The sequence below is a fragment of the Drosophila navojoa genome, chromosome 4 (assembly GCF_054131105.1).
Source record: "Drosophila navojoa isolate 15081-1374.11 chromosome 4, UAZ_NAV_1.0, whole genome shotgun sequence".
Lineage (NCBI taxonomy): Eukaryota > Metazoa > Arthropoda > Insecta > Diptera > Drosophilidae > Drosophila > Drosophila navojoa.
Genome location: NC_142892.1, coordinates 5,019,096 through 5,044,962, shown reverse-complemented (window position 1 = coordinate 5,044,962; position 25,867 = coordinate 5,019,096). Strand labels below are relative to the sequence as shown.

At 38.8% G+C, this 25,867-nt stretch overlaps 1 protein-coding gene and 1 long non-coding RNA gene across 12 annotated transcripts in view; both read right to left on the bottom strand.

Annotated features, from left to right (window-relative positions):
• Positions 1–25,867, bottom strand: part of LOC108651991 (uncharacterized) — a 116,548-nt gene that overhangs the window by 13,009 nt on the left and 77,672 nt on the right. The gene's annotated exons all lie outside the window — the stretch shown is intronic.
• Positions 6,137–24,815, bottom strand: LOC149091348 (uncharacterized). Its single transcript, XR_016196638.1, has 2 exons — positions 23,980–24,815; positions 6,137–6,231 (listed from the first exon to the last, which is right to left on the bottom strand). It is a non-coding gene; the product is annotated as an uncharacterized LOC149091348 (long non-coding RNA).

The following is a 25,867-nucleotide window of genomic DNA, read 5'->3' as shown; positions in this document are numbered from 1 at the left end:
GCAGACAGAGAGGCAGATAGATAGCGAGAGGGAGAGACAGAGACAGGGCTAGCTCTGTGCATAGCATATTTTAATGAATTTATGTGACTGTCAAATTATGGCGACAAATGTCTTTGTATTAACTGGCTAGCGGCTAGCCCTTGCTGCTCTCCCTCTCTCTCTCTCTCTCCCAGTCTCTGCAAATTTATGGCCTGACAACTTGGGTAACGTCAGAGCAGAGCGAAAAAGGTAGGGTCCACCCAAAGCATAATCAAAATGAATACCCCTAATGCAGGCCAACATCCATGCACGGCATGGAAAATTTAATTGATTTCCAGCATAAATATTCAACACAGTGTATTTATAGGCCTATTATTCAATTAAGAACAAAGCTCTTATCTTGGCTTGCCACAGATTTTGCCATAAATCTTGATTCAGTTTAGCTCTCAGTCTCTCTATCTCTCTCGGTCTCTTGTTTTGTCTTATCTTTTATTTCTTCTTCTGCTAAATGCCATTTAGCTGCTTAGTTCAATTAACTCGGAAAAAGCATTTGCATAGTTTATGCTCTATACAAATACAGCAAAGATTATTTTGATAATACATATAAGGTGAATATAAATGAGCACATAATAATGATATTTGCAGAAAAGGTCAAGAGGATTATATACCGTGTCACAAATCAATGAAAGCATTGACGAACTTGCCTAAATTAGATTTCACAGTACTTTTTCTTTTAAATATAAATAAATCGTAGACCTTCAGATCTGATTCTACTGACTTTTGTCTTTTTTTTTTTGTCTTACTTTTTAAATCTATAAGCTTTTCAAGTTAAATAAAAAAAGCAACTGAAATTTAATTCAAACAAGAGTTGGTAAATCCATTAATCGCATACTCGATAGTATCGATATCACGATACATTGACAAGAGCACCTACCGAGTGCTGTTTTGGCAACTCTACCGTTTATCACTACAACTTAGTTAGTTCATAGAAGGAATGCTGATTCATACGATCATAATTAAATACCTTCAGCTGCTGAGCTGCTCAATCTTCTTTGCATCTTCTGAACACCTGCGCTTCAACAGCTTTTCCCAGTGCTCTCAACAATTTCTTCAAAGCAAACTATTCAAACTAATGTCAATTACTTATATCGGCCATCTGCTGGCTACTGTCTGCTGCACACCTCCTCTCTCTCTCTCTCGCTCTCTCTCGCTCTCTCTGTATCTCTCCGAGTCTAATGACAAAATTAATTAAGCAGAAAGTTTGCTGTCTAATTAGCTGGGCCAACATCTGCGCCGGGGCTGCTCATAATGGGCCATTCGCTTGGCCTTTAATCAATTAGGTGCAGTCGGGCCAAGGTGAGAAGAGAAGCACAGGTGGTTCAACAAGCATTACACAACTGACATGCCAATAAGTAGGCAAAAAAGTAGATAAATGAGATGTGTGTGTGACGTCATTGCCATCTGCAATTCCATGGAGTCGAATGCACAGATTTATTTATAATTCAGAGAGTGCCAGAGAAAGAGCAAACACAACATGACAAAGACAAGTAAAAAGGGCAAAGAGAAAAGTACAAAAATAACACGTAACTGAATTTGGTAAGCAAGCCGCAAATTAATTGTGCGGCTCTCAGCATGTTGGACCAGCCCACACAAACACACACACACACACACACACACAGGAAACAGGCAAACAAGGCTAACAAGCAACGGGCATTTGGTTTACCAAGCCCTGCCACTGTCTCTCCCTCTCTCTCTCTCTCTTCCACTCCCTCTCACTCACACTGCACTCAATCGAAACGGCCTCATCAGCTCTTTGCAGCATTTTGTTGCAAAACAATTGAAATCATTTGGGATAACATTTAATGTGTTAAAGGTCCTTGGCAGATGAGCTGCCCCAGGGCATAAATGCGAGCGCTCCATGTTGAAATCCTGTTGCTTAATATATATAATCAGGTTTAGACCAACAGCAAATGAGAATAAGCCCTTAAAAATATTATATTAAGCTGATATGCAAAATAACCTCAGAGTTATCCAAGTCTTAGATCGGCTCTAGCTATAAATCATGGCACACCTGTTATGCCCCCTCTCTCTCTCTCTCTCTCTTGCATTACAGGGTATTTTCTTTGTGTGCATTCGGTAGGTCTCTCTATACTCTATATGCTTTTCTTTTGTGTTGCTTTTACATACACGCTGCTGGCTGTCTCCCGCCTCCCCCTCATCCTCCCTCCTCCGCCTTTGGATTTTTGGCTCTGACAGAGTGTGGATATTTGATAAATAAACAATGCGAGGCTGCGCATTTGAGGCATTTTGTGCCAGGACGAACCTCAGCACAAATATGTTCGCATGCCACACACATACACCCACACAAACGCACACACACACACACACACACATACGCCCGCACACTCAGGACGCTTCATAGCCTAATTTTCGTATGGCATGTGTGAAAAAAGAGAGAGCAACTCGTAATAACAGCCATGCCATGGCACTGGGGAATACGGGCAGAGGCCAAATGGGTGGCGGTTGCTCTGGACATTAACTGACAGCTGCTGACGTCACTCAACAAATGTGCCAAAAGCAGCAGCAGCAGCAGCAGCAGGAGCAGAAGCAGCAGCAGCAGCAGAAGCAGCAGCAGGAACAGCAGCAGTAGTAGCAGCAGCAGCAGCAGCAGCGGCAGGAACAGGAGAAGGAAGAAACAGCAGCAGCAGCAACAGCAACAGCAGCAACAGCAGCAGCAGCAGGAGCAGCAGCAGCAGCAGCAGCAGCAGCAGGAACAGGAGCAGGAGCAGGAGCAGGAGCAGTGGAGCTCTACCAGCTGTCATGTGAGATTCTGACATTTATTGCGTTACGCATACGCCGCGTGGTGCGCAGCTAGGCTACGTTTTAATAAATGCAACACGTGCATTGGAAATAGACGAAGATCTAGTGGCACGACGTGCGCAACTTACACAGCCTCAACCAGCCAAGTTGTTGTTGTTGTTGGCCTCAATTTGTAGCCAAGCAGCAACACGTATACGCCGCGTTGCCACGACGTGTCGCCCGACAAATCAACACGCCGACACAATTCATTAAATTTAATTAATAGCACACGGTTAGCCAAGCCAACAGCACAGCCACGCCCACCTGCATCGACTGATTCACATTGCCTTGAATATATTTTGGCATTTCTTGTGGCTTTCCTATACGCCATTGATTTGCATATTTTATTCATTTGCTCATCGCCTTCTACACACATTCGAAATTTATGCTCGCTTGTTGATAGAGGACTACAAGTGTCTGTCTCTGTCATTTGTTGGCCAAAGACCCAATTTGTATCTTGAGGCATGCATGCCTTTACCACCCCACCCCTCTGTTTACCCCATGGCAAATATTCTCCAACATTTTATTGATCAGCTGCTTGAAATTGTCATTGGGTTAGCAGAGCATGTAAAACATATTGTTTTGCGCTGTGAATGCTTGCTGAGCAAGTGCCTGGGTCAAGTGCACTTCAAGCAGGCAAATACATTTCGCTTAAGTTCGCTTATATTTCAATTTTACAGCAAAGCAAACAACAACACGGCTTGAGTGGTTCCAGCAGGCGCAGGCATATGTAGATATTCTATATGAAAGCAAATATTCTCAGCTAATTGATTTGCTCAAATACTAGAAAAATTCATATTTACTGCAAAGAATTTATCAAGGCAGAGGGAGGGGAAGGGCGAGAGTAAGGGAGAGAGCTATAGCCAAAGCTCGCCCACGCTTTATTCTGGACAGCAGCAGCAGTAGCACCTTGAGTGCTTAAAAATTAATTTAATTTCCATTTTTCATTTTTGTTGCCTGCCTGCCTGGCTGCTGCCACACCCACCGCTACGCTCCACGCCCACGCCTACAAAATAGTGTTTATGCGGATTTGTTTGCATTCGCATTCAGTTGCTAAGATGCCAACAAATCTTTAGGCTAATCGCATCAAAAATGCGAAACGACAAGAGAAACGCGGCTATTTATAGCCGAAGCGTTTGCCCACTCCAACAGTGCGTTTGTGTGTGTGTGTGTGTGTGTCTTAGTGTGTGTGTGGTTTATATGGTTGACTAAGTTTCTTGCCTTGCTGATGACTCTGTGGAACAGCAGCAGCAGCGACCTTCACCTTTATGTTCCGCCTCCTGCTGCTACTACTTCTGCGTCTCCTGCTGCTGCTGCTGCTACTTCTACGTCTCCTGCTGCTGCTGCTACTACTTCTGCGTCTCCTGCTGCTGCTGCTGCTCGAGCTGTTAAGCTTTAATTATTTATTTATACACTCTACAATTGCTCTTGTTGTTGTTGCTGTTGTTGTTGTTGTAACTGTACCTACACACAAGTTGTGCATAAAGTAAACTTAATTTATTTTTAATCGCCATTTAATTGGTGGCTCGCTGTTTTCTTGCGCCTCCAAATTGCTGCATCGAGAAACTTTTAATTGCTCTTAAGATATTTCGCAGTTTGATACATACATATACAGTATATATATAGACATTCGGTACACAGATTCCTGAGCTGTTTGTTTATTTTTTAGCCGCTTAAATGCCAAACGCAATCGACGTCATTTGTAGGCCAATGTGTCGTCCCCTGGCTGCGCCTACGCCAGGTATATAAATACTTGTATTAAAAATAAACACTCAGCGAAAGGGCAGAGTTCAGTTGGGAGCTTTGGGTGCCCTGACAGCTGCCTGCGGGCCTGACAAACCGTAAAAGAAATCAAAACAAAGCGAAGTAACGTTATGCGGGTCCCTTGCTCACTGCAGTCAGCTCGCTTTACTTGTGTGACAGGTGATTTAATTAAGGCCCAAAGGCAAGAAATTTTCTCTGCCCGACTAATTCGGAAATACTAAAATATACTTGAAAGCAAAATCAACAAATCAACATTTTTAATGTCTTTCAGTTATTGAGCCAACAGCAACTAATCTCCCCCCCTCTCTCTCCTTGCCAATAAATACTTGAGCTCATTGGCCAAAGTTGTTGCTCATAAATTATTGAGCGGCTATATCTTGTTGTTGTTGTTTCTTTTCATGTTTCATTAAACCCCCTGGTTGATGACTTATTCCAAGAACTTTTATTTTATGAGCCGAATGTCAAGTCTCTGTAGAGATTATTATTCACAAAAAAAAGTGAGGCCGAGCGCAAGAGCTTAAGCAGTCTAATTGAAAACTTGGGGCACCTGTTTTTCCACGGAATTCAACTACCCAAGTTGAAGTTCAATGACATTTTTATCCCACATTCCCTCGCATTGCTGCAGACCTTTGTCAAAGTCATAACTCCCTGTCAAATTCATGTGGCAGCATTTCTTTTTTTCACTTTAGATTTTCGTCTCCTGCTCAAGTATTAGAGTTTGCCTGCAAGCATTTGGTTCGGTTAGAATTTGGTCTGGAGTTCTTGTTAAATTCTCAGCTCCCAGTTATGTTGACAAGACATCATCATTATCTGTTGCATTTCATAGCTTGTTTTACTGTATGTAAATGTTTATATACTGTAACGTGATGGGAAAAAGAATGAAAGACAATGATTCTTTATGGAAAGAAGTATAATATACAATGATCCTTCTTCCTCACTCGTCATAGTATATAAAAGTTCACTCCTTTCTGCTCACTTAACTTGCTGTTAAATATTTTGTTTCCAGTTTTTAATTGGTTCTTATCCTAGCTCAAAGATCTTCTCTGTTCTAAAGATATTTAAAATCGTCTATCTATCTATTCATCTATCTACTTCTTCCCTAGTGGTTTTATTTTTGTCATCCAGTTTCTTTTTTGTACTACTCGCTGTCAAATTTTAACTTCCAGTTAACCTTAAACGTCATCTTTCTTATTTTTATCTTCAGCTATTCTCCTTTAATCTAGCTTTAGCCTTGCCTTTCCTGCCTAATTCTTCCTTTATCATCCATCTCTCAATCTCCCATTGATTTGTTCAATAAAGCTGCTGTCAAATTAACAACTCTCAGTTAAGCTTGTACCACATCATCTTTGCTTAGCTGAGTTCAATGACATTCCAGTTAATCTTGTCTACTGTCTGGCAGCCTTCCTACCTTCCGTTCACAGTTTCAACTCCCAGTCATATATAGTCTTTCATTTCATTCATTCTTTTTTCACGGCTTACGTATCACCCTACCCTACCTAGACTACCAGCACATCATCATCTCAGTCTTCATTCGTTGCTTCACTAAACTGCTGTCAAATTCCAAAGTCCCACTCAAATTTGAATAACATCATATTTTCTTGACTCAGTTCAACGACCGTTTTGGCTTGTCTCTGTCGCTCCTTCTCCCTCTCTTCCGCTCTGCTCGCTCTATATTCATTGTCTGTCCACCTGCTTTTGTTTTGCTCACTTAACCGCCTGTCAAATACCTAACTCCCAGTCAAATTTCGCCCCTGTTGAAAATTGCAAATCGCTCAATTGTCCGCTAATTAACAAAAATCAACAAGCGAGAAAAAGAATCCTTTCGCAGCAACAAAAGGACCTTTTGTGCGGCGCCGGCGAGTCGCGCTCAATTAGATCCGTTTAAGAAGAAACCTGAAGCAATTCTCAAATGACTTAATTGTGGCGCTGCGACAACAAAGCATCAAATTTGTGTGGACGCTCGTTGAAATGAAATTTTAATGGCAGTTGACACGGCCACGCCTCGAACAGCACTTGCCAAATTCTCAGCCGCAAGCAGTTGGCTAACAATAGGCGCAAAATGTTGGCCAAAATACATTAACATATATTATACATATTGTACATACATATGTACATATATTGTGATATATATACTTCTCTTTGTTTTTGGCGACGCCTGAAAATTTACGAGTAAACAAATTTTTAGCTTTTACTTTCTTAATTTGATAGATGAAATCAGCGCCGAAAAATGCAGAGAGAAAACCCAAAATAAAATGCAAAAAAAAGCCAAAAAGCAGGACAGAAATATATATATATGAAAAGGTCTGCTGAAAGGTGCGTAGATCTTTTTTCTAAGCAACTGATTTATGGGCATTAAAATTGTTGGGCATCTCGCAAAGCAACGCCAGCGAGGCCAATAACATTTAATTTTGGTCGAGACGGCCTACTCCTAACAAATAATACGAGTAAAATAAAAGAAAGAGCTTCATGGAAAACTGTAAAAGCGAAAAAGTATTATAGAAAAAAAAATAAGGAAAACAAGAAACGAAATGGAAAAAACGGATGACTGTGTGAGAAGAGAAGGGCGCTGCGGTGGGCGCACACTGAGGGAAGGCGTGTGAAATGGAGAGCATCAAGAGAGAACAAGAACAAAAAAAAAGTTTCGAGAAAGTTGGACAAAGTTCGTGGCTCGTGGAATTTGAGTTGTGGTTGCCAACATAATCAAAGGCTGCGGGCATGGCAAAAACTTTACGAGCAGGCACACTCAATATACACACAAACACACACACACACACAGACAGACAGACTGGCTCGCTCATTCCCTCACAGCACGTGCGGCGCGCTGGAGGTGTCAAATTTATAGGCGCTGAAAAGTAGGCAACAAAAAATTTGGCTGCCACAAAAAATAAAGCAAGACATCAAATTAAATGCCAGACGGCGCTGGATTTGTACATGTAGCGCCCACAAATACCTTTATATATGTATATATAGACATATTTATAAAACACAATATTGTTGACAAAATTTTTAGCGAAAATAGAAAATTGTTTTCAGCTGTAAAGAGATTTAAAGCAAAGGCTCCAGCAAAAATTAGAGTTGATTTATAGCAATTTTTATGTTGGACAAATATCAGCAATAGAAGTTGCATAACACTGAAATAATAAGAGAATTTCCGGATAAAAAAATATAAAAGTTACGCTTAAAAAAACTAAGAAAAATTAATTTGCGTAAAATTAAATTAAATTAAATTTTTATGCAATTCATTTGCCAAGCGCTGACCGCAAACAACTTGAGAGACTGATGGGACATATACATACATACATAGACATATACATACACACATACATATACACAGTTACAGCTCTATATATACATATGTATATATACAGCTACATGACGTTGGCATTAAAGGTAAAAGCCCATCAAAGCGGATTTGTTGCCCCCAACAACATGTAACACAAGCCAATGCGCCTTAACTTGGGAGGGGCGGGGCTGCGGCGTGCTCACATTTTAGGTTTAAAATTTAATAAAAGGAAAGCCTTTAATGTGCCCAGCTAGGCAGGCTGGCGGGCCTACAAAATAGCCTAAAGGCTTAAGTGTCTCAGCCCTGGCAGCTGAGGAGCTGCGGCTGCCATTTGAGCGAGGGGCCAGACAGTGTGAGGGCGTGGCAGCCACGTGTGAAGTGCTCGCATAACAGTAAACGTCACTCTCGAGGCTAAATGGCCAAAGTGCTTTTCACACCCAATTTTTCGCACGCATGTTACAAAAACAACAAAAACAAAAACAACAACAAACGCGAAATAGCAACGCAGTAGACGAGCCGCGCGAGTTAAATGCTTTTCCTGCGTAAAACTTTGACAGGCAACAAGCAAAAACAACAACAACAATGAGACATACGCACACACACATACATACACATATACACTCTCTCTCTCTCTCTGTCTCTCTCTTTGCTGTGTTTGGCTACGTGCTCGAAGCTATTTTTTGTTATATTTAACGCGTCGCTCAAGTTATGATTACAATTTCGACCCAGAGCAGAGCAGAGCAGAGTGCGCAGTAAAGCCTAACACACAGACACACACATACATAAAGCATTCACTCACTCACACACACACACACACACATGCTCTGAGCCTGTCAGCTCATATATTGTATGTCGAACAGCAGTTTTGGCCATAAACTTGCTAACCAAATGCTGCCTCTTGCCATTGTATTTTGGGTATATTTGATATATGAGCTCGGTTGCGACACATGTGCGAGCCGATGTGTATGAGTGTGTGTGTGTGTGTATGGCAGACTATTAAATAACAAAATTTGTATTCGATACGTGAAGATTTCAATTTAGTTGTTATGTTCTCCAGGCGAAAACCCTATTTTAACAACAAAAATTTATAGAACAAATCAAGTTTGATGCGAAACAGCTTGATAAAAAATAAATGCATAAAAATCAATTCCCTTTGGGCTCAAATAAAAGAATTGAAATTTAAGGTTTTGCATAGAATTTGATTGCCTTGTTGAAAGAAAACTTTTAGCTTTAGAATCTCTAATCAAATTCATTGTTAAGTTTCAGATGTTTGTTTGCGAAATTCGATTTACAGAGTTTTAACAGAGAGCACAATTTCAATAATCAATTAGATTTTATTTACTGTTAAATTCTCTCTCGCTCTCTATCTTCCTCTCTCACTCTTTCTGCAGCGCATTTCGAGTGCGTATATGCCCGACTCTCAGCACAGCTGCTCAATTATGTGTATACCAATTGCTATGCATAGGCTGGGGCGTTGCCTAAGATGGCGACGGTGACTTCAATCAATAGCTGAAGGTCGCAGGCTTCAACAACAGAGGCGGAAAAATGATAAAAGCTGATGCGTATTAATCATACGCCATGTGTTTCACACACACACACACACGCACACATGCACAGGGTAGAGCAATTAATTGTGCCTTTGAATTATGTAGCAGTTGATTCTCTCGCCCTTTTATCCCGTTCGCTCTATCAGCAACAGGACAGTGCAAGGCTAAGGCTAGGCTAAGCCGTAAATTGTTGCCAATTGGCAGCGGAAGCGGACAGAGAAAAGCAAAACCGTAGCAAATATATGCCCAGCTGGGGCTGCAAAAATGTTGCTTTAAGTTGTGATAAATTGGCAATAATATTTGGCAACAGCGGAAGTCGACAAGGTCAACAGCAGCACTGCCACATGATGATGATGTTGATGATGACGATGATGACGATGATGACGATGATGGTTTATTTGTGGTCTCAACAATTTCGTGAGACTCGAGAGTAAATAGTAGATGAAACCAATTCGATGACAAGTGGCCAAAAATTGGCATAATTAAAAAGAAATTATTTATGACATTTCTTTCTTTCTTCGAGTCTGCCACGTTCATAATAATAATCATAAATTAAAGCCATTTTGCCTTGCCATTGCCACAGCAAGCTGCCTGCTATGATTGATGACTCGAAGCTTCGGCCGCGTGCAAAAGCTGCCTGCTACAAGACTCGAAGCACTCAACTCCAGTCAGCTGCTGATCGGAGGCTTGATTAATGATGATGCACTTGCAGCCATTTATTAATCTCAGCCTGCACAAACGCTCATCACATAAATATTTAATTAACCCAAATTTTGAGAATATTCTCGATAGAGCCAAAGGGATTAATATAGCTCCGCCCACCTTGTGGCTGAAGGCTTAGCGAATCAATGTTGGCAAATTCACAAATTTCAACACCACCCAAAAATTTGCCTTGATTTATATTTATTTCGTTTTCATTCCTTGTCTCTCTTTTTATGACTTTCGTAAAGCTATTTGTGCAGAGTCGTTAAAAGACACAAAAACCATCGCAGAATGCCTAGTTATATTTGCCCAGACTTGCCGTTGCTGTTCGCTGTTTTGTTGTTTATGCGAAAAATATTTGTACAACATTTTATTTTATTTTCATTTAGTTGTTGCTTTCGCTCATTTCTCAAAATACACTCGCTGAGGGTGTTTGGGTTTGGTTAAGTGTTATATGGCGTATTTAATGGGAGATGTTTGGATTGGAGAGTTAATATATGTTAATGGATGGATGAAGTATATATGATAATAGATGGATGAAGTATATGTGGCAGTTTGATAATGGCAGTTAGGAAAATTGTTCGCTCAAGAAAAGTTTAAGCCTAATTTATAGTAAAATTTTAGATTAAAGAACTTTTTATTTTTCTGTATATTCTGTTCAAGTTTCTCACAGAGCTAGAGTTAAGCAATAGTGTAAAACTTTAAGACTAAGAAACGATTACCTATTCTTTCATATACCAATGATATCGTAAGGTTTATATCTTCTCTTGTTTATAACTTTCTCCATCATTTTTACATATTCTTAAGTACTTGATTTTCTCCAACCTGCTGTTTTACTAATCTAAGTGAAATTACCATTTCTTATCATTATATATGCCTATATATGTACATCTATCAATAAGTAATTCACGTGATTAATTGAGCCATAAATCCTTTCTATAAATCTTTCCTGTACAGACTATTAAACGTAATAATAGAACAGCCATAAAAATTCATTAGCAAACTTCTGTTTACATATCAAAGTCTAAATTGCAAGCGTATTTCAACGTCGATGCGCCACACATCAATCGTAGGTCCATCCTGTTTTGCATTTTACTATAAATATATATATATATATATATATATATATGTATATATATATATGTATATATTGTTTTTTATGTGGCAATCAAAGAATTTAAGCCAAGTAAATAAAACATATGAATTATGTGTGCTGGTCGACATCTATGTGCGACAGGTTCCACTGACGTCACAGCGCCAGAACACAAATATATATACATATAGACATATATAAGAAGTGAGAGAGAGAGAGAGAAAGCGAGAAATATCTGGCGACGTTTCGTGAAAGGATTGTCAAAATGAATCATGTGGCATAGGTGTGCGCTGTGTATTTATAAAACAGCTCGAAATACTCTTCGTATGAGTCAAGAGACAAAGATACCAAATCACATGAACAAAACACAATTATTATATTATTATTTTTAATAATTATTAAGCATTATCTATATACATGTATATAAATAGATCGGCTGCATACAATGAGTAAAAATATGTGAGGCTAGCCAAAAATATATTCGCATTGGGCATGCCAACATCCTCGTAATACCCACAAGTTCATTAACATGTAAAGCTACAGAGTGAGAGAGAGAGAGAGGGAGAGAGAGTGAGAGTGAGAGAGAGAGAGAGAGGGAGAGTGAGAGTCTCTCTGAAGGTGAAGTTCATTTAAATTCCGCGTCGCTCAAAACAAATGCGTTACGATTGGGTGAAGGTCAAACACAAAAATCGAGCAAGCTAAATTATAAATTCCAAATATACAAATATTTTCAAATATATATATATACATTAGGTATGTGTATATTTAGTTTATGGCTGAATGGTTTGCGCTGTGTGTTTCTTGGCCAACATCGTCAGCATATTTAGCGACCTGCTGGAAACTCATTTGCGTTTCGCTTTTCACTGTTTATCTTGGCAGCTGCTGTCGGTGGTCGCTGCCTCGATGACGTCGCCCCGGCACACTCTGACGTTGCACATCTGTGTGTGTTTGGAAATGCGTTTGGATTAACCAGCGAAATGGCATCGCCGATGCCGTGACATTAATGGAAGCAAACTGGCTGCGACGATGATGATGTCATACGCGGAAATCATAAAGGAATATTATGGAATATATTATAGTCTACTATGTTGAGAAGTTGAGCTAGGCAGGCATTGGCTTGGTTTAGATTAGGTTAGGTTATGCTATGGGATGGCATGGGAGACGATGAATAAAGTTGGGTAAGGTTAGTTGGCTGAGTTTTGATGGTTATGAAGGTTATGCTATGGGATGGCATGGGAGACAATGGATAAAGTTGGCTGAGTTTTGATGAGGTTTGATTCAGTAGAGATTGATATGTGTAGGGGTATATAAAGTTCGGTATGTTTAAGGTATTTCAGATTCCAGCTAAAGTATTTTTAGGGTTGGATAAGCTCAAGGTATTTCGGGTATTTTCAGTTTAGGTACATTGGATGATGCTAAGGCTGGTTTAACTGAGATAAAGTGAAAATGCTTTAGGTAAGTTTTGAGACGGTGTTTCAATACAACTTTAGTTCAGACTATGAAAACTCAGTTAAGATGGAGTTGATCTCAGTTAAAAACTAAGACAGCATAGAAAAGCATAAGGGGAGGATTGATTTAGGGATTGTTCGACTAAAAAATACACCAAAAGTCTTGAGAAAAATATATCTAGGTAGTATATTATATATTTAGCTAGTATATACTCTAAAATTACAGACACACTCTCATAAATCTTTCAATCTCCACCTCTCTCAAGAGCTTAAACTCATTGAGCTCAATCATTTCTTCAGCTTCAGCCTATTACAAACATTTCAACACCGAAATTCTACGCAAATTTTCACATATCATAAAATTTACTTTAATGCTACTCAAATTCCTTTCATTAAAACACACAGAGTACCCTCCATCAGATAAGCAAAGCTAAGCAAGACTGCACAAACAAATAGTTACATAAAAGCAAGTGAAACTTGTAATGCCACAGCTCATCCCGACGTCTGCACATTCACAATCAGACAGCTAATTAAAATCGTCTGAGTGCATTGTTTTCACTTACAATTCATTTCAGTTGCCCAGCATTCGCGTAGCATTTATATTGCGCTCAGCACTCGAATCATTGGCCGTGCGGTAATTAAGCCGCAATCAATCAAGCCGGAGGGCAAGTTCTGTGGCCGAATTAGAAGTCGGTTCTTAAGAATAACTAATTTGGCCAATTTAATTGAATTGAGCTCTTCTTTCTTGTGTCATGTTGCAACAACTCGGCTAACATTGGGAAATAGGGCCTAACCACAAGCAACAAACCAAATGTAATTAAGCTAGAGCATTGATAAACGTGTCACAAGACAAGTTCCCATCAAATCTCTCTATCTCTCTCTCTGTCTCTGTATATGTGTCTGGCTCGTGCATAAATCAAAGTTGGATAAAGCCAAAACTACGAACAGCAATCAAATGTTGAGCATAATGATGGGCCACATATGTGTGGGACGCATCATAATTTACGAGAGTCCAACAAATTTGATAAGCGCACTGCAAAAACTAAAGCGCAAAACCAGGAGAGAGTGAGAGTGAGTGAAAAAAAAGAGGAAAAACTTTTGCTGTGGAAATTTTCAGTGCCTGACAGTCATTAGAATGTGAAAAATGTTTTTGGTGCTGACAATTGTGATGAGTTCGAATGACGTTGATGAGGCTGCTGCTGTTGCTGCTGCTGCTGCTGCTGCTAATGATCATTATGAAAAGTAAAACGTCAAGTCAAGGCCAGGGCCTGGCATACCGAAGGCTAAACGCGCAATATCAAGGGCACGAAAATCTGTTTGAGACTGCAGTTTATTGCATAGTTGACGGTCAGACGGCCAGCCAAACTGACCTTGGCCAACAAAAGAAGAAAACAAGAGATGGCTATGAATTATTCAAAGGCTGAAAGAAGCGAAGTGCAGCAAGGTTAGATGGAGAGAGCAAGGGAGAGGTAGACAGAGAGAGAGACAAGCAAAAGATGACCTGGGGGACTACTTTAAGGCAGCTTTAAATGACCAAAAAATGGTAGAATAATAGTGAGCAGAAGCAGCAAGGACAGCTAAATGACATAAAAAGAGAATAAGACAGAGAAAAATAAAGAGAAATTTATGTAGACAAACAAAAGTCCGTTGGGCCTAATTTAAGACATGTTTAAACGACCGCAAGTTGGAGTAAAAGTAAAAAGTGCAGCAAGGACAGATAGAGAAAGGAAGAGGGAGAAAAAGAGAAAGCAAAGGAGAGAGAGATAGAGAGAGAAAGCAATAGAGAGAGATAGAGCAGTAGAAACAGAGAGATGCATAAGGACAGGGAAACTTTAGGACCTTTAAGACCTATTTAAGAGGTATTGGCAGGAAACTGCAGCAGGAACAGTTAAAAAGAGGTTGGGACAGAAAGAGAGAGAGAGAAAGACAGGCAGAAAGAGAGAGAGAGAGGGAGACAGAAAGAGAGAGAGAGAGACAGACATACAGAGAGAGAGAGAGAGAGAGAGAGAGAGCAAGACAGCCAAAGAGTAAGCGAAATGCAATGTTGCATAGAGATAGAGTAAAAGGCAAACATGGGGAGCTACAGAGATAAGGAACTGGAGAAATCAACAGTTCTTCACCCAAATTCTAGTAATTTTCTTTCGAGCCTTGTTCTTAAGCGCTTTACTGCAAGTTTTGCCAATAATAATAAACCTCAACGTTTAATTACTTAACAAATTAGTTGTTATATTTCTCTCACTTCAATCGAAACCATTTGCAAATCATCTGCTCAACTTTTTCATTGTATATTGCATCGTTTGTATTCGCTGCAAATTAATCAGAAGTTATAAAGCCCAGTTAATGCACAAATAAATACTTTTAAAAAAGGTCGACTTGCAGGAAAATAACCTTTTTTGTTAGGCCTTAAATACGCCGAGCCGCCAAACAAAAAATAGAGGACCATCAAAATCGCTGGCCAAACAAATTATGCAATGCAAAGAATGAGAAGCTCGCAAAGAGAAGACCAAAGGCAAAGGCGCACAGAGCAGAGATATATACATATATATAGTATTTATATATATGTACGTACATATTATATATAAGACTGTGATTTACATTATTTCCCCTTTTTGAGGGCGCAGCTGTCTGTTGAGCTGTTGACGAGTTCTAGCCCAAAAGAGAAACAGAGCTTAATTAGAATTGTGTGTAGCACAGTTTAAGAACTCGAATACATCTATGTAGCAGAGTGTATACGCAACTAGTGCTATTTGCTTGTCTGCTGTAAGCGCCTTACATGTCAGAGCTGTCTCTCTCTCTCCCTCTCTCTCTCGCCCTACCTCTGTGTATGCCTCAGTAACCCAATCAACTTAAAAGCAACTTCAAACTATTTAAGTGAGTGCAGGAAGGACCTGTGCAGTCACGTCCCTTGGCTGCCACAATGGTCTTCCGTTATTTGCTTTTTCGGCTGCCAGGAAGTGTCGACATTGAGTTGCAGGAAATTAAAATTTAAACCGAAAAATATGCTCGAGTCAGCTCGGCTCGGCCAGGCGACGCATTAAAATGAATTACGGACTGCCGCTGTCACTCTATGCCTAAGCAGCTCGAGGCACTACAGAAATAGAGAGAGAGATGGAGAGAGCGAGAGTGAGGGAAATGGCAAGAGTTGGTTTTTGGCTTGGGCGGAAGCGCTTAATTTGCGTTCAGGCTCTCTCACATCTCTCGCATTTTCATTTGAATTTTTAATTTGTAGTCTGTGACACTTTTTGCATTAGTTTGACACGTGAAGCGCTGCGGCGCTCCCACGCTGCCTGGCATCTATTTAAGTGAGTGCAAATTCTATTTTACGCTCGGTATTACATAAAATAGCAACACCCACACACTAACACACACATAGAAGCTGACAAACATTGTGCAAATTTCCAGCGCAAATTGTTGTAAGCGGCTTCGCATATTTCATGCAGAAAGAGATAGCTAGCTATGGCCAACATGCCAGCTAGACAGAGACAGCAAGCTGGCTGAAACTTTTTTGGGGTTTTTTGCTGCTTGCAAATTTTATGCAGAACCAATTTTTTTTTTGTAAATATATAATATATACATATAGCAAAGTCGTGGTGTAGCCGCCTTCAGTAAATAAAAATTTGTGGTCTTTAACAATGCAGGCAGCAAGCTATATATAATATATATAACAAACTGTATATAAAGTACAGATAGCTTGTTAGCCTATATAGAATATACATTGCCACAAACATATACATACACACACACATATACTCAGCTTTGCTTTACTCATCGCCTGCTTTGTTCCTAATGGAGCTGATTCTCATTTCTAGATTACCCTTGAATTATTTAAACGAAACGCTAGCAAACAATTTGAATTATGTGGCGCAAAAAATTATGCTGACTTTTGACTGACGACTTGGACTTGGAGTACAAACGAGGCGTGGCAGGAGGTGGCATAGATAAATGGGCATGAAATTAGTTGGCATTGTTAGCCGCCCTGTTGAATGTAAGCAAGTGTAAGAACAGCGCAAAAAAGAGAATTTTTAATAAATTTAAAGTCTTCTATTAAATATGCTGTTCACAGCTGTCAAATATTTAAGTAAATGTAGCTTGGCAGAGCTGTTGAAAGGAATTTATATATGTAATGGGAAATTTAACAAATTTAACGGCAGCAGATGTTAATCAAGTCGCAACAGTTGCTTTAACAAGCAAGTTAAGTCATTTTAATGTTAGATTTTACATATTACAGCTGTTAAATACACCTTTGGCATATTCGTTTATATAGTCTTAAGCGTTTAACATAGCGCCATAACAGAAACTTACAGCACCAGCTGCTCTCACTGTTAAGATTGCGCCATAACAGAAACTAACAGCAGCAGCTGCTCTCGCTGTTAGCATTGCGCCATAACAGAAACTTACAGCAACAGCTACTCTCGCTGTTAGCATTGTGCCATAACAGAAACTAACAGCAGCAGCTGCTCTCGCTGTTAGCATTGAGCCATAACAGAAACTAACAGCAGCAGCTGCTCTCACTGTTAAGATTGCGCCATAACAGAAACTAACAGCAGCAGCTGCTCTCGCTGTTAGTATTGCGCCATAACAGAAACTAACAGCAGAAGCTGCTCTTACTGTTAACAGTGCTAACAGAATAGTAATGTAATAGAGATCTAGCTTGTGCAGCAGCATCAGCTTTCTCTCTCTCTCTCAACTGACTGTTAACTAACATTTCGATCTCATGTTCAATAAAAATAAATCATACAGTATTATGATTAAACGTAGACTGTCAAAGATTATTAATATGTTGTGTCTGTTAAATTTCATTTAAGCTTCTCAAAATAAATCACGCTTGAAATTCAAGCACAACCAGAAAACAATAGATTTCAATCTCTTAAAATTCTTTCCTTTGCCTTGTTGCGTACTTTTTTTAACAGAACTATTTCCAAGAAAAACCCAAGAGATTACCAATAGATTTTCATTCAATATTTGTGCAGCAAAAAAAAAAACCAAAGAGAAAACTTTTCCCAGAATTTTTGCTCTGCCATTAACTTCAGTTACGAAACGTGTGGCATCTGTTGTTGTTGTTGTTGTTTTTGTTGTCAACTTGATGCCAGAGGACATGCGACTACAGTTGCCTCAACGGATGCTTTCATCCAGTTCAGCAGAAAAACAAAAAACACAAAACGCAAAACGCAGCTAAACGCAATGAAATGTAACGCTGCAGCAAACAATGCGCACAAAAAGGACACAAATACATCAACAAACGCAGGCACACATGGACACACGCACACGCACACCCACACACACACACACACATACGAAATTCAAATACAAACACAACTGAACAAACCAGCAGAGCACATGCTGTGTGCGTGTTGACTGGTTGGGCGGATCCTGCTGCTGCTGCTGCTGCTCCTGCTCCTGCTGCTGCTGCTGCTGCTGCTGCTGCTGGCATGTCCTTCAACAAAGTTGACCTTGCACTTGCCACTTGCTGCAGCCGGATGTTGATTTTACGCCATATTTTTTTTGCAACTTGCTTTTGCTGCACTTTGTGCAAGGCCGCCAAAAGCTGATAAACTCGCGGACAGAGACAAACGGCAGCAGGAGGAGCAGCAGGAGACGCACACATGACTGCGTCCACGTGCCGCATAAAAAATGCATTGCAAAGTGCGTAAAGTTTGTGCCGCGAGGCTCAAGGATCACACGCATGAAAAAAAACACACACACACACATACACTGATGCATGTGTGTGTGTATATGTGTGCAGTCTGTTTAATTACACATTTTGTGCAATGCAAATTTTTGTGCAAATTTTTTGTTTGCTATTCGCTTGGCATTTATTTTTTTTATGCTTTGCTTTTTGGCACAGCGCCAGCACACACACACACACACACACACACACACACTTGCATTCGTTATGTAAAACTATCAAAAATGGCAATTTAAATGCCGCCCAAAAAAGTAGGCTACAAAAAATAACTACATATTTGATTGCGGCAAGCGCGGCTCTATAAGGGTTTATGTGTGTATGTGTGCGGGTGTGTGTGTGTGCGTGTGTGTGCTGGTGTGTTTGTGCAGCCAAGTAATTCAATTTAAATTGTTTTCCCACAATGTTGGCATGCCACGAACGCTGCTTATCGCAACAGCAACAACAACAACAAACAGAGCTGTCGACATGAAATTTTTGTATGCAAGCAAAAAAATGACATTGGAATTGTCTTTTAGCTAGCTAGCTCTCCATTGAGCAGATCATCAAATTGCAACATAAATATGCGCATTGGCTTGGCTTGGGATTAGATTACAAACGACATTCGAAGCAATCTCAGCTGCAGCAGCAACAGCAGCAACAGCAACAACAGCAACAAATTGCAAATACTTTTTATTTTGTGCATTTTATGAAGTGCAGAAAACTTGAGTGAACACAAGGAAGCAGAAGAGGCAAGAGCAAAAGAAGAAAAAAGAAATTGATAAAATGGAAAAAAGAGAAAAGCTGTCTATGTTGTAATTGATTACAGTTGGCCACAGCGGTTTTCCTATTGATAGTTATTCTCGCCCTTAAGCAACTAACTTTGGACACATTTTGATTAATGCACTGAGACAGGACGAGAGCGAGAGAGAGAGAGTGAAAGTGGGAGCTGGAGTGAGAATAAACAAATTGTCTGTTACATATACGCAATCTCTAGAGAATGGCAGCTGACAAATATAAAAGTTGTTTAAGTGAAACTCATACTTAGCTGAAGATTTCGTTTTATTCTACTTGTTTTACTTCTTCTTCTACTTCTTGTTCTTTGCAACTTACCTGGAAATATATAAGAAGGTGGATAAAAGTTATTAATTTATTGTGTAAGTATAGTAAATGATGGATTATAAATATTATTTAAAAAAAAGAAAGAAAAAAACTATATAAATAAAATACAATAAATATAAATATAAAAAAAATAAATAAAAATATATATAAAAAAATAAAATAAATAAAAATATATAGAAAAAAAATTATAATATATAATTAAACTTTAAATAATGTAAAACTTTTTTATACCGAAATTTCATTAAAAAGAGTCCCATATAAATAAACAATATATATATAAATTTGTTCAATAATTTCAAAATTTTTGAAATCACTTAAAACAATTAATTTTTTATTGTATTTAATTTTTTTTTTTATAATTGTAGCAATAGCTAATAAAAATAATTGCAACTGAAATTATTTCATAAAAATAAAAATTATAATATAAAAAGAATTCCATCTATATTTATTTGAAATAAAAAAAAGTAAAAATAAAACTAAAAATAATAATATATAATAAATGAATATAGTATGTAATTTAATAATTTATTTAATATTTATCATTTTAAATTAAATAAAAACTTTTATAATCATACAAAAGCTGCACAAAATTTCAGCTCTCATATATCTTCACTAAACAAAATATTTGTATTATTTTTATAAATATATAAAACAGTATAAATATAAAACAGTATTTATTTTTTGCATCAGACTATATGCCAGCTAGTTTTCTATATATTCATGCTTTATTGACGACTTCAAGCAACCATCTCTAACAATTCTGAGTGCCCCACAAGTTCCGCTTGGGCCTCAGCCCTTGCCCTCTCACAAATGAATCAGTTTCGCATTGCAAGCATAACGTTTAATTGCCAATTAAGTTTTCTAATTAACTAATTAAAAATGTTAATCAATACAATTTATGTAATTAATACAAGCATCAGCGCTTACTTAACTGTAAGCCGTTCACAGTTAACACACGCCCCGAGTTGCGAGACACGAACCGTAACCGCTTGATATTTTATTTAATCGACTTATGCGGCACGCTGACGACCGCAAACTGGCAGGGGGAGGAGTGGGATATTTATGCTGTGGCTGCCTCTGGCCCTCATCATGATGGAGCCTGGCAAATGGCAAATCATAAAAGGCTGCCAACAGTCACGCATTCAATTAAGAGGGCCTCACTTCGCGAGTGGCTCTACTTAATGGATTATAACACCAAGCTACGTAGATTTTGCCTTTAATCATTAAATGCTCACGGAGTCAGCACATTTAACATTTACCGTTATGCAACATTCAGCGCTCAAGGCCTGCCCCACCCCTCGAGTCCTTAAAAAGTTTTATTTTTCCTGCTGCTGCTGCTGCAACTTCAATGCCACATTACCAATTGCCTCGAGATGTGGCTGTGCATTTCTTATGAGTCGAAATCCCAGTGGGCGTGCCACGCCCACCACAACCACACGCCCACACCCGCCTGTGTTGCATTTAATGCAATTTGGCGTCAAGTTGCTTAAACATGTTGCAACATCAGTCGTTGCTTTGGCTCAGAGGCGAGCGGGAGCGCACTTAAAACTTTGCTTTAGCTAAAAGCCCCAAACTTTTCAATTAACTGGCAATTAATTTAGCCTCTGTTGCCAAGCTGCAAGTTCGAGCCAAGTTAGTTGGCCGAGCCAATCAACATTATTAAAATGCATTGGCTTTTGTGTGCACCTCAATTGCAATCACGGCCCGATTCAAAGGAATTTTTGAATGGACTCAGCGACTCAAATTGAATTGAGGCTGCTGTGTTTGAGTGGACGTTGAGGTCAGGCAGAAATAACTTGGGGAAAATTGAAATAGCAGCAATATAGATATATACATGTACAAGTATGAAGAGAGAGAGAGAGAGAGAGAGAGAGAGAGAGAGAGAGAGAGAGATGAGAGTAGAGGGATACTCTTATATTTAATCTAGAGAATATAAACCAGACACAGTCAATAAATCCTTTTGTATTGAGCAATTTCTAAATTAAAAGCAAGCAAAATATTTTTTATAAAGTTTATTTACATAATGTTGCTTGACTAGCTAGTTGTCTGTTTAATTGATTTATTTATTTTTTTTTTATTTTTTGTTTTATTTTTTTATTTTATTTTATATATATTTTTTTTTATTTATTTAGTTTATTTTATATATTTATATATATATTTTTATTTTATATTATTTTTTCATTAATTTTTTTAAATTTATTTTTTTCATTTATTTATTTTTTTATTTTTTATCTATTTTTTTATTTATTTTTTCTCTTCTGACTCTTCTGACATAGGCTTGCTTTAATAATTTGACAAAAATTAAATTATTTCTGATATGTCTAAGCTGCATGGTAGACTTCTGAATATCTAGAAAAGCTGCTTGCACTTCATTTAATTCGATTTAATTGATTTTCTTTTATTTCATTTCATTTCTGAATATATATCCAAGATTTTCTCTTGTATAAAATCTTGCTTCTTTTCTAACCGAACTTTTCCATAAAAATGAAATGAAAGAGATCACACAAAGCCAGCTCAGACAACTGTTTAAGTTATTGATAACAATCAGCTGAGGAAAGGCTCAATAAATACTATAAATAAATAGAATTTGAGAATATTTCCTCTCATGCTCTGCACATCTGAACCTTTGTCTGCCAACTCACAATTCAACTCTCTCTTAGTGCTTTATTCCCATTCACAAATACATCAACTTTGACTAACTTTTCGGCTCGGTTCCACACCTATTCACAGCTTGCATTGCATCCACTTCAAAGTTGATGACATTTTCCATATAATTTGCCAGTTGAATTTGAACGAATTTCCATGAAATTCAATCGATATTTGCTATTCGATGTCGGCACACGCACGAAATGCAGTTGGATTGGCAGCCACAGGGAGATAAGTTACCGCACATAATCCGCTTTCCATTTCGGCCAAAAACACAATTCAACTACGAGCTGCTTCAACTCACTGCAAATGCCTGGGCCGGGGCATCAAATAGTTTGCCATGGCAACTAAATCTAGCCCCCTCTCTCTCTATCTCGCTCTTGCTCCGGCAAGCATTAGAAATTCTTTGCCAGCTATGCAGCCAGCAAAACATTTGAATAATGAAATTATTGGCTAATGGCGCAACGAGCCAACTGAATAACTGGGAAGCTCTGATTGCATAACCTTTTCGACATGTTGACTAATTCCAGCTGCAATTTATTACTGCAAATTGTTTCATTCAAATTGCATTTTTTTTCCTCTTTTTTCTCTTTTCGGTCAAGATTTCTACAGCATTTCTTTACTCTATTTGATTACCACAAAAACCCGTAAAACTTGGCAAGCAGCACAAAAGCCAAAAACCCAATGCATATTTGACATTATGTAAATTTGTAGCAGCAACTGCAACTGCAGCTGCATTGCATAATATCTATCTCACATAGTTGTATATCAGTGCAAACAGCTCTGGCTCCAGGCACTCGAGATTGTAAAGAAATGTGCCTCAAATCGACGCAAATTTTGCATTTTGCACCTTGCCAAAGGCGTAAAATCCACAGACTCAAGATGCAATCATCCATTGAATCTGTTTGCGATGGCAAGATTTGCCTGATGGTGAGGTATGGAGAGGGGTATATTGGTTTGAAACAAGGTATGTCTTGAGAGCAGAGAGTAGAGACTTGGCAGTCGGCAAATTTACTCTATCTAGTGTATCCTAGGGCACTTATTAGACCTAGATCTAAAAGAAGAAAGATATAGTGTGTCTGTCTAAGGAAACAGACCCTTTACTCCTGCTCTAAGCTAATTCTTTGTCCTGGGCAAACTTGTCTTATCAGAAAAATATTTATCGATTTTTATTCGTCTCTCATTATATTTATCTAATAGACTTCTAGAACTAAGACTGCAGAGTTGTATAGTATGGGGACAGTAAACCCCTTCTGAAGACTAGCTCTGAAGTAGAGATTGTGCAGTCGAGTCCCGATAGTTCGAAATGGCAAGAGAGTCCATTTTTTTCGATTTACACAGAAATTTAAACTATCGAGAACTATCGATAACGAATTTTTGAGTTTTTTGATAGAATTTCTTTTGATTTCTCGCTTTTCGCTATACAAATTATCGAGGCTTGACTGTAGTATTTATATGAATTGTATGTAGATAAGTATTTATCTATGTATTATTATATTTATCTGCCACAGCCCTATAGCTAAGATCACAAAGTTGTTTGAGGTACAGTACGGAATTTCTCTAGATTTCCTTTATAAACTTTCTATACACAGTATATCCCATGTATACCACATATTTCGATATATCTGGACAGGTATTATGCAGTCGTTTATGCTCGTTGGCAAGCTCTTGCTTCGTTTTCTTATTGACATTCAGCAGCTGGGTGCTCTAAGCCGACGGCTGTGTTAGGTTCAACATTTGCTAGCACTCTCCCTCCCCTCTCTACCCACTCTCTGCACCTTCCCTTTCTCTATCAATATCTTCTAAGCTGCAATGCAAATATATGCTGTTACGATTCAAGACGATATCATGCAACAGCACACATTCTACCACACCCTCTCTCCCTCTCCCTCTCTCTCACTCTCACCCACTAGGCACACACTTGTCGTCCACTAAGTGCGCCTCGAATGGCAAACATCAATGCGCTTGCTTGAAGCTGACAAATAAGCATGACGCGTTAAGGCATCGGGCATCAGGCAACAGCTGCTGCAGCAATAACAACTACAACCACAAGAGCCACAGAGCCACAGCCAGTGCCACCACAACCTCAACGGAAACAGCAACGAACATAAACAAGCACACATACATTTTCAATTAAGCTGCAGCGAGCTGCACACGCGTTCGACTTAAGTCTAATCCCCTGACCAGCAATCTGCCAGCGACAACAATTTGATGACTTGCTGTCAGCCACGCCCTTAAGGCCATCGCCCAACGCCCACCGCCATCGAGTTTATGGGGGCATAAAACATGCACGCGTTTTAATGCTAGGCCCCAACAATATATATATTGTGTATAAAAACGACTTGGGACCAATTTAACAACATTGCATTTTCAAATAGACCAGAAGAAGCAGCAAACCCGACACGTAGGTGTCCACAGGGTATACAACCCCCCGAAAGAAGTACTCCATTATGACACTCGGTCTTATGAAATACGACAAGCGAATCATTTTTCAAGAGCAACAAGCGTGCTGAGTCTTAGCGAAAAGTTATTAATATATGTCAACAAAATGTGGCTAAGACTGGAAAGAGTTTGGGAATATCCGCCAGTTGAGGGAATTGTTAAATATATACATATATGTGTATATTTTAAATGTAGGATTATATAAATATAGGAATGCATAAACAAAAAAAAAGTAAAACATAAAACAGAGTAAATATAATTAAAAATATATATGAATATAAATCAGAATATATTTAAAAATAAATATATATAGATTTTAATATTCATCAGGATAGCCGAGTCGTCACATTCTCTGTCAATGTTGAATATATTCCATACCATTCCAGATATACCCCTAAAATGTTCCATTCTATTTAGCATGAACTAAATCGAATTAGATTTCAGCAAATATATACTAAACATATATTTTTTAAGTTTAAGCTGACTTTTACAGCTTACAAAACCATGTATATAAAATTTTAATAAAATTAAACTTTCAGAATAGCGGTCCCACATTAATTTCTAAATACCTCTTACAATATCTCATATTTATTATATGTGACACAAATTATCATTTTTTAGGAAACAAATGATTATACGAAACGATTATTATTTGCTTAATGGAGAAAATCTTTAACATCAAAACTTAGAATGATTCCTGACTAGATCAAAAATTTCTATACATATAATATAGTACCTATTGTTCTTAAAAATTGATGTATTATATCTATGTATGTATGTATTTATCACATGATAGGGACTCTATGAATCCAGAGTGTCTTCTCTATGGAGAATAGTATGACTACAAATTTTTATATTAGAATACATTTTGTGTTTTTGTATTTAGTTCGATGAATATGGTCAACCTTGTAGAGTAGCCAGATGGGTACCTCGAATATGGAAAGCTCTACAGAGCTACCCACACTCCCTTTTTGCCCACGCACAATCTTATGCCCCGACACCTTCTCCCCTCACCCCTTGCTTACCTACTAAACTGCGTTTGACTGTGCCACGTGGCTTGCTGCTGCTGATGGTGACGGCAATTGTTGCCGTTGTCTTTGGCTTCAGTTTTGGCGCCAGCGTCAACGCAGGCTTCTGCCGTGCCAGCGGCAGCGACGGCGGCGGCGGCAACTCCTGCGTGGCGCTAGGCAGCGCCGATGTCGAGACCGAGGTGCTGGAACGCTTATAGCCCTCGGTGAGAAAAGCGGGCGGCGGCGTTATGGGCGGCGCTGGTATGCACATTTTCTCATCCACCGGCGAACTGGCCGCTGTGCTGGGCGC